The sequence below is a fragment of the Diplotaxodon limnothrissa genome, linkage group LG4, assembly GCF_057381915.1.
Source record: "Diplotaxodon limnothrissa isolate DT_005_m linkage group LG4, D_limnothrissa_male_GT1.1, whole genome shotgun sequence".
NCBI classification, from domain to species: Eukaryota; Metazoa; Chordata; class Actinopteri; order Cichliformes; family Cichlidae; genus Diplotaxodon; species Diplotaxodon limnothrissa.
Window position 1 is genome coordinate 4309207 of NC_140599.1, and position 14108 is coordinate 4323314.

The window sequence follows — 14108 nt, forward strand, 5'->3', positions numbered from 1 at the left end:
CAGTCTTTTGAATATGTGGCTTTACAGCTGAAGGCCCCATCCAAAGTTGTGTTTCTTAATGTTTACAGGCCTCCCAAATACTGCACAGACTTTTTTAATGACCTCAGTGAACTGCTGTCTGTGATCTGTGTTGATCTCGACTGTGTAATTATTGTTGGGGATTTTAACATTCATGTGGACAACCCTCAGGACAAAGGGACTAAAGACCTGAGTAACACTCTGGGCAACTTTGGGCTGACTCAGCATGTAACAGAGGCCACACATAATAGAGGACACACTCTCGACCTACTGATCTCCAAAGGCCTGAGCATTTCAAAGGTTACTGTGTCTGATGTGGGCCTGTCTGATCATTACTGTGTTTTCTTTGAAAGTAAAATCTCAGCCCACACAAATATATCAACAGCAGTGATCACAAAACGGTGTATAACTGAAGACAGTAGTGAGATCTTTAACCAGGTCTTCCCATTAACACCTGACCTGTCCAAAGGTTCAGTCAATGAGCTCGTCAATAGCTTTAATGCAAAAATGTTAAATGTAATGGACACTATTGCTCCCATTAAGGTGAAGGTTATCTCTGGAAGGAAAAAGTCTCCATGGAGAAACTCCACACTAGTGAAAAATGAAAAAAGAGAGTGTAGGAAAGCTGAGCGCAGATGGAGAAAAACAAACCTCCAGGTTCATTATGACATCTATAAAGAGAAACTTCCATCCATCCATCCATTCGCTTCCGCTTATCCTTTTTCAGGGTCGCAGGGGGCGCTGGAGCCTATCCCAGCTGTCATAGGGCGAGAGGCGGGGTACACCCTGGACAGGTCGCCAGTCTGTCGCAGGGCCAACATACAGGGACAGACAACCATTCGCACTCACTTTCATTCGCACATTCACACCTAGTGACAATTTGGGTTATCCAATTAACCTATCCCCACAAGCTGCATGTCTTTGGACGGTGGGAGGAAGCCGGAGTACCCGGAGGGAACCCACGCAAACACGGGGAGAACATGCAAACTCCACACAGAAAGACCCCGGCCTGATGTTGGAATTGAACTCAGGACCTTCTTGCTGTGCGGCAACAGTGCTAACCACCGTGCCACCGTGCTGCCTAAAGAGAAACTTCACAATTATAATTTACAACTGAGGAGTGCAAGAAGGTCCTACTTCTCTGACATCATCACTAAAAACAGCCATAATGCTCGGGTCTTATTTTCTACAGTTGACAGGCTAACAAACCCTCCTGTGCCAGTGGCAGCTGAACTTCATTCAACCATGGCCTGCAATGACTTTGCCAAATTCTTCACAGACAAAATCCAAAAGATTAGACAAGCAGTTGGTACATCAACAGCAGATCCAGGATATGTACTGTGTCCACCAAAAAACTGTTTAAACACCATGAAACAGTTTCAACCTATTAACAGCAAAGACCTGGAGGACATCTTGGGTCAACTGAACTCCTCCTCTTGCTGTTTAGATGTCCTGCCAACAAGTTTCTGTAACAGGTCTGACTTTAGAGTCAGACCTGTTACAGATCGTCAACTTTTCTTTATTATCAGGTGTGTTTCCAGAATCACTAAAAACTGCTGTAATCAAACCTATACTGAAAAAGGACAATCTTGACAAGACACAAATGAACAACTACAGGCCGATCTCAAATCTCCCATTTTTAAGTAAGATCATTGAAAAAGCAGGTTCTCAACAGCTCAATTACTTCTTAAAACAGAATAACTGCTACGATGCCTTCCAGTCAGGTTTTAGACAGAACCACAGCACTGAAACCGCTCTGACCAAAGTGTTTAATGACATATGTCTGAACACAGACAGTGGAAAAATGTCAGTCCTAGTTTTACTGGATCTCAGTGCAGCATTTGATACAGTTGACCACAACATATTACTCAAACGACTGGAGAACTGGGCAGGTCTTTCAGGAACTGTACTAAACTGCTTCAAAACATACTTAGAAAACAGGAAATACTTTGTATCAATAGGTAACTTCACATCTGAGCAGACAAGTATCACATGTGGAGTTCCCCAAGGTTCCATCTTGGGACCCCCTCTGTTTAACATTTACATGCTCCCACTGGCACAGATTATAAAGAACAACAAAATAAACTACCACAGCTATGCAGATGACACACAAATATATATCACAATGTCACCAGGAGACCGAGGCCCAGTACAGGCTCTTGGTAAATGCATTGAGGAAATTAATGACTGGTTGTGCCACAATTTTCTCCAACTAAACAAAAACAAAACTGAAGTAATAGTCTTTGGCGCCAAAGAAAAACGATTACAGGTCACCAGAGAACTTCAATCTATACATCTAAAAACCACAAACCAGGCGAGAAATTTGGGTGTAGTGATGGATGCAGACCTAAACTTAGAAAAACACATTAAGACAATAACAAAATCAGCTTACTATCACCTCAAGAATATTTCAAGGATAAAAGATCTGATGTCTCAACAGGACCTGGAAAAACTAGTCCATGCATTCATTTTTAGTAGGCTTGATTACTGTAACAGCATCTTTACAGGTCTACCTAAAAAATCAGTCAGACAACTACAGCTCATTCAGAACTCTGCTGCTCGAGTCCTCACTAAGACCAAAAAAGTGGACCACATCAGTCCAGCTCTGAGGTCTTTACACTGGCTGCCTGTCCGTCAGAGGATAGACTTTAAAGTTCTGATGCTGGTCTATAAAGCTCTGAATGGTTTAGGACCGAAATACATCAGTGACCTCCTGACCCAGTATGAACCTTCCAGATCCCTCAGGTCATCTGGATCCGGTCTTTTATCAGTTCCCAGAGTCAGAACCAGACACGGAGAAGCTGCATTCAGCTTTTATGCTCCTTATATCTGGAACAAACTCCCAGAAAGCCTCAGATCAGCTGAAACACTCAATTTATTTAAATCCAGGTTGAAGACTCACCTATTCTCAGCTGCATTTGAATAAAGCACCAAATCCACACTTTTAAGCTTAAATTTCAAAACTTACACTAACTACTGATCTTATCTATTTCTGATTTTATCTGTTTTGATTTTATATACTGTTTTGTTTGTTTGTTAAGCTTAAATTTCAAAACTTACATTAACTACTGATTTTATCTACTGTTCTGATTTTATCTGTTTTGATTTTATATACTGTTTTGTTTGTTTGTTTGTTTGTTTGTTTGTTTGTTTGTTTGTTTGTTTGTTTGTTTGTTTGTTAAGTGGGTTTAGAGCTCTGGGTAGCTCCCCAGCTGGGTCTAGACTGGGTCTAGAGAGTATTTTAAATTCAGAGAATTTAAAATAGAAAGTAGCTCGTCCACAGAAGGACTGGTAGCTCCCCTTACGATAAGGGTTCAGATCGCGCGAACAGGTGTGGGATTAGAGCTCTGGGTAGCTCCCCAACTGGGTCTAGACTGGGTCTAGAGAGTATTTTAAATTCAGGGAATTTAAAATAGAAAGTAGCTCGTCCACAGAAGGACTGGTAGCTCCCCTTACGATAAGGGTTCAGATCGCGCGAACAGGTGTGAAATGTGTGTGTTTAGTTAGTTTGTTTGTTTGCTTGTTTTAATCAATTTTAAATCATGCTTTTTATTTGTTTTTGTTTCTAATGTCTCTGTAAAGCACTTTGAATCACCTTGTTGTTGAATTGTGCTATACAAATAAATTTGCCTTGCCTTGCCTAATATATCATATTACAGGCTTCATCTGAGCTTGTATTTACCTAATATTAAAACCTCCTAATGACCCGATTATTATTATGTCCTGAGACATAAAATCTTAGACTTTAATTAAGGTGTAGCTTCGTTTTACTATAACTGTAAATATGATGATGTAACATAAAATGTTTTAAATCTCTGGCAGTGTTTTGGTAAGTGCTGTAAATGAGACTGTAAGCTGCTGTAAACATAACTGTTATAGGTGAGCTGTTCCACAACAAGCATTACTGTCTGGCCTAAATCTCACTGAAACCACATTAATATGAGTTTCTGTTTGAATTAGCATGAAATTCTATCATCATGAGTAGATATAGAAATTCAGTTGTGATCATTAATAAAAATAGATCATTATAGCAATCCGGTTGGGAAAAATGTGGCCTCATTAAAATGCTGCTTTCTTATCAATTGTAGAAAGGTTTACCGTGTTTCTCAATTTACTTTCGATGCCATTACATTCAGAAGGAGAGTTTAATTTTGAAAAGGTATCTTTCATTCCTATTGATTGCCACTTGCATCAACATAATTTGCTCATTTAACTCAATCTCCATGACATGGCTCCACAAGAGGAATGGCCAGGGATGAATAATCTTATTGCAAGACTTGACAAGGTGTAAAATGGTGAAAGACCCAGGAATAACCAAGCTGTGCAAAATCAGTCATAGTTCTACCAATCAGAAATGCAGTTCCCATCCCAGATTAACGCTACAGACTCTGAAAGGCAAGTTCCTTGGCAGCGGGATCATCTGGATATGGATGGCATCCCAGATGGATGTCCTCATTTGCTGTTTGGCACAAAATGTCAAGATTATAATTTGTTAAGAATGTTATAATTCAATTCAATTTTATTCATATAGCGCCAAATCACAACAAAAGTCGCCTCAAGGCGCTTCATAGATATAGAGAAAAACCCAACAATCATATGACCCCCTATGAGCAAGCACTTTGGCGACAGTGGGAAGGAAAAACTCCCTTTTAACAGGAAGAAACCTCTGGCAGAACCAGGCTCAGGGAGGGGCGGGGCCATCTGCTGTGATTGGTTGAGGTGAGAGAAGGAAGACAGGACAAAGACATGCTGTGGAAGAGAGACAGAGGTTAATAACAGATATGATTCAATGCAGAGAGGTCTATTAATACATAGTGAGTGAGAAAGGTGACTGGAAAGGAAAAACTCAATGCATCATGGGAATCCCCGGCAGCCTACGTCTATTGCAGCATAACTAAGGGAGGATTCAGGGTCACCTGGTCCAGCCCTAACTATATGCTTTAGAAAAAAAGGAAAGTTTGAAGCCTAATCTTAAAAGTAGAGATAGTGTCTGTCTCCCGAATCCAAACTGGAAGCTGGTTCCACAGAAGAGGGGCCTGAAAACTGAAGGCTCTGCCTCTCATTCTACTTTTAAATACTCTAGGAACAACAAGTAGGCCTGCAGAGCGAGAGCGAAGTACTCTAATAGGGTGATATGGTACTACAAGGTCATTAAGATAAGATGGGGCCTGATTATTTAAGACCTTGTATGTGAGGAGCAGGATTTTGAATTCTAGATTTAACAGGAAGCCAATGAAGGGAAGCCAAAACAGGAGAAATATGCTCTCTCTTTCTAGTCCCTGTCAGGACTCTTGCAGCAGCATTTTGGATTAACTGAAGGCTTTTCAGGGAGTTTTTTGGACATCCTGATAATAATGAATCACAGTAGTCCAGCCTGGAAGTAATAAATGCATGAACTAGTTTTTCAGCGTCACTCTGAGACAGGATATTTCTAATTTTAGAGATGTTGCGCAAATGGAAGAACGCAGTCTTACATATTTGTTTAATATGTGCATTGAAGGACATGTCCTGGTCAAAAATGACTCCAAGGTTCCTCACAGTGTTACTGGAGGCCAAGGTAATGCCATCCAGAGTAAGAATCTGGTTGGATACCATATTTCTAAGCTTTTTAGGGCCGAGTACAATAACCTCAGTTTGATCTGAATTAAGAAGCAGAAAGGTAGCGGCCATCCAGGTCTTTATGTCTTTAAGACATTCCTGTAGTTTAACTAATTGGTGTGTGTTATCTGGCTTCATGGACAGATAGAGCTGGGTGTCATCTGCATAGCAGTGAAAATTTATGCTATGTCTTCTAATGATGCAGCCTAAGGGAAGCATGTATAATGTAAACAGAATTGGTCCTAGCACCGAACCCTGTGGAACTCCATAATTAACCTCAGTGTGTGAAGAGGACTCTCCATTTACATGTACAAACCAGAGTCTGTTAGATAGATATGATACAAACCACTGCAGCACAGTACCTGTAATACCTACAGCATGTTCTAATCGCTCTAATAGGATATTATGGTCGACAGTATTGAACGCTGCAGGACAAGCACAGAGATGAGTCCACTGTCAGAGGCCATAAGAAGATCATTTGTAACCTTCACTAAAGCTGTTTCTGTGCTGTGATGAGCTCTGAAACCTGACTGAAACTCTTCAAATAAACCATTCCTCTGCAGATGATCTGTTAGCTGTTTGACAACTACTCTTTCAAGGATTTCTGATATGAAAGGAAGGTTGGAGATTGGCCTATAATTAGCTAAGACTGCTGGGTCTAGAGATGCTTTTTAAGTAAAGGTTTAACTACAGCTAGCTTGAAGGCCTGTGGTACATAGCCGATTATTAGAGATAGGTTGATCATATTTAAGATCGAAGCATTAATTAATGGCAGGACTTCTTTGAGCAGTTTTGTAGGAATGGGGTCTAAAAGACACGTTGATGGTTTGGAGGAAGTAATTATTGAAGTTAACTCAGAAAGATCAATTAGAGAAAAAGAGTCTAACTTAACATCAATGGTACTAAGAGTAGCTGTAGATAATATTACATCTGTGGGATGATTATTGGTAATTTTTTCTCTAATGATAAAAATGTTATTTGTGAAGAAGTTCATGAAGTCATTACTAGTTAACGTTAAAGGGATGGTTGGCTCAAAAGAGCTCTGACTTTTTGTCAGCCTGGCTACAGTGCTGAAGAGAAACCTGGGGTTGTTCTTGTTTTCTTCAATCAGTGATGAATAGTAAGATGTTCTGGCTTTGTGGAGGGCTTTCTTATAAAGCAGCAAACTATTTCTCCAGGCTAAATGATGATCCTCTAAATTTGTGACACACCATTTCCTCTCCAGATTACGAGTCATCTGCTTTAGGGTACGTGTTTGAGAATTATACCACGGAGTCAGGTACTTCTGATTAGAGACCTTAGTTTTCACAGGAGCTACAGTATCCAGAGTTGTACGTAGTGAGGAGGTAAAATTATTAACAAGATAATCGACCTCTGTTGGAGTAGCGTTCAGATAGCTGCTCTGCTCTGTGTTGGTACAGGGCATTGAAGATGATAACAGTGGGTGGATTGTATTCTTAAACTTAGTTACAGCGCTTTCAGAAAGACATCTACTTTGATAAAGTCTACTCTCCACTGCTGTGTAATCAATTATTGTAAATGTAAATCTTATCAGGAAATAATCAGACAGGAGAGGGTTTTCAGGAAACACTGTTAAATGTTCAGTTTCTATGCCATATGTTAAAACAAGATCTAGAGTGTGATTAAAGTGGTGGGTGGGTTCTTTTACATTTTGAGAGAAGCCAATTGAGTCTAATAACAGATTAAATGCCATGTTGAGGCTGTCATTTTTAGCATCTACATGGATGTTAAAATCACCCACAATAATTATTTTATCTGAGCTGAGAACCAAATCAGATAAAAAGTCTGAGAAATCAGACAGAAACTCTGTGTAAGGCCCAGGTGGACAAGTAAGACTGGTTTCTGAGTTTTACAGCTGGGTGGACAAGGCTAAGCATCAGGCTTTCAAATGGATTAAAAGTCTGTCTGGGTCTTTGGTTGATTAATAGGCTGGTGCGAAAAATTGCTGCCACACCGCCCCCTCGGCCTGTGCTTCGAGGTTTCTGGTAGTTAGAATGACTCGGGGGTGTTGATTCATTTAAACTAACATAATCATCCTGCTGCAACCAGGTTTCTGTAAGGCAGAGTAAATCAGTTTGTTGATCAATTATTAAGTCATGTACTAACAGAGACTTGGAGGAGAGAGACCTAATATTTAATCATCCACATTTCACTGTTTTACTCTTTGGTTCAGATGTGGATACTTTATTGTTCTTTCTTTGTAATTGTTTATGTTTAAGTTGTTTGTTGCTGGTTTTTAGCTTGTTTTTTGTCTGTTTGGGAGCTGACACAGTCTCTATGGAGATGGGTTTTTGGGGGGGTAGCAGGAGGAGAGAAGCTGCAGAGAGGCGTGTAAGACTGCAACTCTGCTTCCTGGTCCCAACTCTGGATAGTCATATTTTGGGGGGTTTAATAAATTTGTCCATATTTCTAGAAATGAGAGCTGCTCCATCCAAAGTGGGATGGATGCCGTCTCTCCTAACCAGGCCAGGTTTCCTCCACAAGGTTTGCCAATTATCTATGAAGCCCACATCGTTTCTGGGACACCACTCAGACAGCCAGCAATTTAAGGAGAACATGCGGCTAAACATGTTACTCCTGGTCTGACTGGGGAGGGGACCAGAGAAAACTACAGAGTCCGACATTGTTTTGGCAAAGTTACACACCGATTCAATACTGATTTTAGTGACCTCCGATTGGCGTAACCGGGTGTCATTACTGCCGACGTGAATTATGATTTTACTGAATTTACGTTTACGCTTAGCCAGCAGTTTTAAATTTCCTTCAATGTCGCCTGCTCTGGCCCCTGGAAGACAATTCACTATGGTTGCCGGTGTCTCTAGCTTCACGTGTCTGAGAACAGAATCACCAATTACCAGAGTTTGACCCCCGGCGGGTGTGTCGCCGAGTGGGGAAAAACGGTTAGACACATGAACGGGTTGGTGGTGTACCTGGGGCTTCTGCTTAGGACTATGTTCCTCCTCACCGTGACCTAGCCGCCCTCTTTCCCCAGCTGCTTGGGGTCTGCCGGGGAACAGCTAGCGGGGCCTACGCTATCTTCGGCTGCACCAGCTACAGGGGCCTGGCTAGCTACGGGTGAATGAAGGGTGCGAAGCCGAGTCTCCAATTCAGTAATCCTGGCCTCCAGAGCTGCAAATATGCTACATTTGTTACAGATATCATTACTGCTAAAGGAGGCCGAGGAGTAACTAAACATCTGACACAATGAGCAGGAAAGTGCAGGAGGGACAGATGAAGTAGCCATGGTGCTAACGAGTCGGCTACGAGCTAAGCTAAGCTAGCGAAACAGTACAGAGACAGTCAGTGAATACTTTGGGTATAAATTAGGTAGTGAGTACACAGAAAGTGTGCTTCGGATAAAGCACGTGAAGATTATACTATGAGAAAATAATGTATTTAAAAGTTTTTAATTAAATTTCTAAGCAGATAAGCTACTCAGAAACACCACTGTGTTTGAGCAGGAACAGGAAGTGATACTCTACCACAGAGCGAGCAAACACCAAGTGACAGCGCCACCAAGGAGAAGAACTGGTGACTACAGAGAGCACAATCCTCTAAGAGATGAGATCAAAATATGTTTGTTGTCTGTTTGGCTTTGTTTATCACAGTGCCTCCCAAATGATGTATCATAAGGAAAGTTTGGGTGTGCCTTGTGATTTTGTTTGGACCATGCATTGGTACTTCAGTGTACAACTGCACAAAAAGTAATACATGGTAAATTGACTTGTTCTTATATTGCGCTTTTCCAAAATACTTGAGCACTCAAAGCACTTCTAACGACTGCATCGGGAGCAATTTGGGCTGCAGCAGACTGGAGCAGCCAAAGATCAAACCACCAACATTCCAATTAAAAGATAACCTGCTCTACCTCCTGACACATTTTTGCCAAACAAGCTAAAGGAGCAAGTCCAATAACTGTCTGAAGAAGTCATCAAATTGTAACATTGTGGCAAACAAGCTGAAGAAGGTCCTTTTAATGCCAAACATCTGCTCTGAGAGAAACCTGGCCTACTTTAAAAGACCACTGGGTCTGAATCATAGGCAGCAAGAGTATTTGTTGGACTGAGTGAAGGTGTGTAATAAGGCCAAACAGGCGAGTTATACAAAGTATAACTCATACAAAGTAACTTATACAAAGTAAAGTGGTCGCCCCATGATCGGAAGGTCGGCGGTTCGAATCCACTTAACGGCTACCCTGAGGTACCCCTGAGCAAGGTACCGTCCCTACACACTGCTCCCCGGGCGCCTGCTTAGTGGGCTGCCCACTGCTTCACTGAGTGAATGGGTCAAATGCAGAGAAAAACAAGTAATTTCCCCATGGGGATCAATAAAGTATCCATTATTATTATTATTATTATTATTATTATTATACGCAAATAGAGTTTGTTTCAAAGGGGGAAAATGCAGGCACCGAGACAGCTGGCTACATGTAACACACGCTTATAATGAGAAGAAGAACTTGCATGGCTTGCACTTAAAATGACTGGCTGAACAATCCCGGTGTAAATTTGACCAGGACTCCACACAGTAAAAAAATACAGGACATAGAGGTTATTTATAGTTGGCACATCGGATGTTAAGACTCCCAGTCTCTACCATCCTGAAATAAAAACATCCTTCCAGTGTAAACTGTCAAAATGATACAAGAACTACTACAGAACAACACAAGTTGAAAAGTAAGACTTCAGACCAACACAGCACCTATTTTACTGTATGTAAAAGACAGAGTAACACAACCCCTCCAACAAAAACCCATCTCTGTGAAGGATAGCAGAACACCTTTTTCCTATCCTCGACACAGAGGAAGATTCAGGCATCCAAATAAAAATAAAATAAAATAAAATAGAATAAAATATTGAGCTGCATTTTTAATGTGGTAAATCTATAATTTTAGTACTTTAGGGTTCAAATTGCAACTAGTGCATTTACTGTAAGGTGATGCTGTGATATTGCACAGCAGTGTCTTTTGCGTTGCTCCCTGTAACTAGAAGAAAGGAGATCAACTGGGTGCTGCATCTGTTTTCTTTAAAGTGGGCCAAAGGTTGTAAAGCATAACTGTTTGATCAGTAACCTAAAAAAATCCCAGATGAAGACATTTTATGCAGAATGTGACAGAGGAAGTCTTTGAGGATCCCACCTTAATGATGTCTGCTGCTTGGGTGTAGGTGCTAAAAAAAAGTTGGGAGCAGAGGAACGAATAACAGACTGTTGGGAAATGTCTTCAAAGCAGAAGATGAGTGGGGGAAATTATGAAGGAAACAAACAGCTGATTAGGTTGAGAAGGAGACGGAGACCACTGGGAAGGAGATGCACATAATAGATGAGCTGTCATCTTCTGTAGCCCACTCACTTGTTCAGCTGCACTAGTAGGTGTGCGTTTCTTTCTTCCCTTCATTGACTGGAATCAATTCAGCTATTGATTCTGATACAATTAAATCAGTCCTTGAGAGCACCTACTCAGCGCACTGGCAGCAACAGCTAGATTTTCAATTACATACGCAAAATCATGTGTGAAGGGTTAAATTGAGTTTGGTGCTACAAATCATCCGTCCAATTTCTTAACCATTCCAACTGCAGCATATCCCAGCAAACAGAGGCAACTATTAAGCTAACAAAGATGAGAAAACCAAAGCACTGGAGGAAACCCACGCAGGCACAGACAGAACACGCCAGCTCCACACAGAGAGGCCCCAAGATCCGTGCTCTTTTAACCACTGCACTGTCGCGCTGCCTGATGATACGTGCAACCTAAGTGTTACAGTATCACCCTGACAAATAGCTTCCATAGCATGAACATTACATGTCCAGGTCAGGGCTGATTCAGGATCAGCTGTAAGAAAAGCAAAACACAGTCAGACGATTCTAACACACACTAGCTCAAATCACGAAGCACTATGAGAGTGCAAGGCAGCTCACTCTCTGAGCAGGATTGTATTTTGTAACAGTAATAGTCCTGTATGTTGTTTACATTCATATTCCTATATTGTTTATAATGCAGTGAAAATCAGACAAGAGTAGCATGACAGATATTTCGTTTGATTGCACAAAGGGTAAGTGATGGATAACAGCTCGTTTTATAAGGTTTTAAAGACATTTTTTTGAAAGTTTGACCTTATTTGACCTTGAAGATGAGGCCAGAGGTCCAAAGTCCCCATATATCATTCCCTATATGCCTATATGTTGTCAATTCAAATGATGGTGGGAAGAAACATAGTTTAAATGTCTCAATATTATCACTTTGACCTTCAGATCAATCTGCTGACCTTGAGGTCAAAGGTCTAAGCCTTTTGTCAGTTTTTGACCAGTAAATCAATAAATATGTTGACACTGAAGTCCAAGGTGGATGTAAGCCAAATTTTAATCAGCTGTTAGCATGACTCCACTCTGCGCACCTCCAAAGTTTTATCAGAATTAATTGAAAACTTTTCGAGCTATTGTCTTTATAGACAGAATGACGCGCACGCAAACACTATCAAAAACCTAACCTACTGTATTGTAAAACTGACAATAGTCACATATCATGTTTGGATTAAAATTTCCCTGATAACGGTTTTCCATCACTTTTATGTCTTGGTGAACTCTTGGCCCATGCTCATAATCGCCTACATTTAGTTTAAAAAAAGTCGAGATGAGAAAGTAAAAAGTGCGTCGTCAGCGACGTTCTGGCCCTCATTAGCTGATATGGTTTCAGGATTTTATCCACAAGCTCAGCATAATTCTCTGCTCTGTGATTGCCAAGAAAATTCTGGACATCTCGCACCAATGCATTCCCCGTGCTGATTTACTGAACTCCTTGTCAAGAATCAGTTTACCAACAAACATTGGATGTGGTGTCACTTTTCATAAGACTGAACTTATTTCTTAAATTCTGAATCTCACTGACATTTCTGTCCAGTCATCCTAGTTGTCCAATCCTTGGAACATAAAAGCTAAAAATCAAAAATGGGACATGCTAGACCAAAACAGTTTATACAGTAAATCAAGCAGTATGGTGCATTTACAGTAACTTTGGCTTTAAGTCTTGAGCTTGTGCTCTCTAATCCAGAAGGTTTTATGAGGACCAGATGGCTGGTGAGACTGAATAGTGAGCCAAAGGTCATTAGTTCAATCGGCAAAGGGAACCCAAGTGTCTTACTAAACCATTTACTTCTCTCCAACCATAACCTGACTCGCTGCAAATTGGCACGAAAGCTATTACGAGGCAAAGGCAGAATATTCCCACATGAATTCTAATTTCAGTTTAGCATTTAACCTCAGATCAATAGTCACTTACTGCCTCACCATACTACCCAGGGTCGACACATCTTGTTCTTAAAGGTGATGTAAGGTTTATTATAAGCACTTTGACTGTGGTTATTTATTATTAGTGTAATGCACAACTCTGGGTCCTGCTGCTGACTGGTATTGCCGGTAGTGAACCCAGAGGAAAGGCTCCAATGAACAGCTGTTCATTCATTCCTGTAACCTGTTACAGACTCTGTTAACAAGCTGTATTTTATGGAGAGTTTAAAAAAAAAGTGGGCAAACTCAGTAAGTGAAAACATAATGTGGGGTTTTTGTGATTTTGGAGGTCTGGTGTGGATGCATAAACTAAACCTGTATGATATGGGCAAAGGTATTGAGCCACACTTTCTTTTAGTCTTTACACACCTGATCTGTATTGTCAGGCTAGCAGCTGTGTAAACACTGTGAGTTCAGCATCACAGCGGGAAACCCATAGTTGTATCTTTTTTTGTCATTCCCGCCTCTAGAGCAAAGCCAACACAGTGTCAGAAACAGGAGATGAATGCTGGGCTTTTACAAATATGCTAACTCGTGCCGACATCTGGTCCATTAAGGATTTTTCTCTACTGCCTTCTACCCTCAAAGCTGGATGCACTTGAATAAAAATTGCTTGCTGACAAGCCACACGAGCTTTCCACGCTCTGGGCTTAACGCGTACATTTTGCTGGATGACTGTGCACACTGTAAACTGCTTTCATAGACTTTCTGAATGTTTCGCAGACAAAATCTTTAATGGTTTCTGGCTGATTATAAACAGGAGATGTGGCATTCATGGACTCCTGAACAGCAATCCATCGGAAAACTCCAAAATGCTACAGGCAGCATTTTTCTACCCTCAACAGCAAAGAATCAGAGAAAAGCTGAACCAAGAAAACATATGAGCTGATGTGTTGCAGTGACAACAGTGATAACAGTGTTGACAGTGCGATCTTCCTATATTATGGTCCCGGTGTATGGTTACCATAGTAAACGTGAGATATTAGAGGGCATAAGCGTTCTTGTTTTTATTGACTAATCGTATCCATATCTCAAGTTTGCATGTACTTATATTGAAGTATTTATTTGTATCTTGGTCACCAGTGAAATAAATGTTAAGGCTCTTAGCAGACCTAGCAAGTTTCTTTGATAATTTCATGCTTGCTAGCTTGTGTGGTAATATGCTTTAGAACAGGATTCTCTTGCTGAGA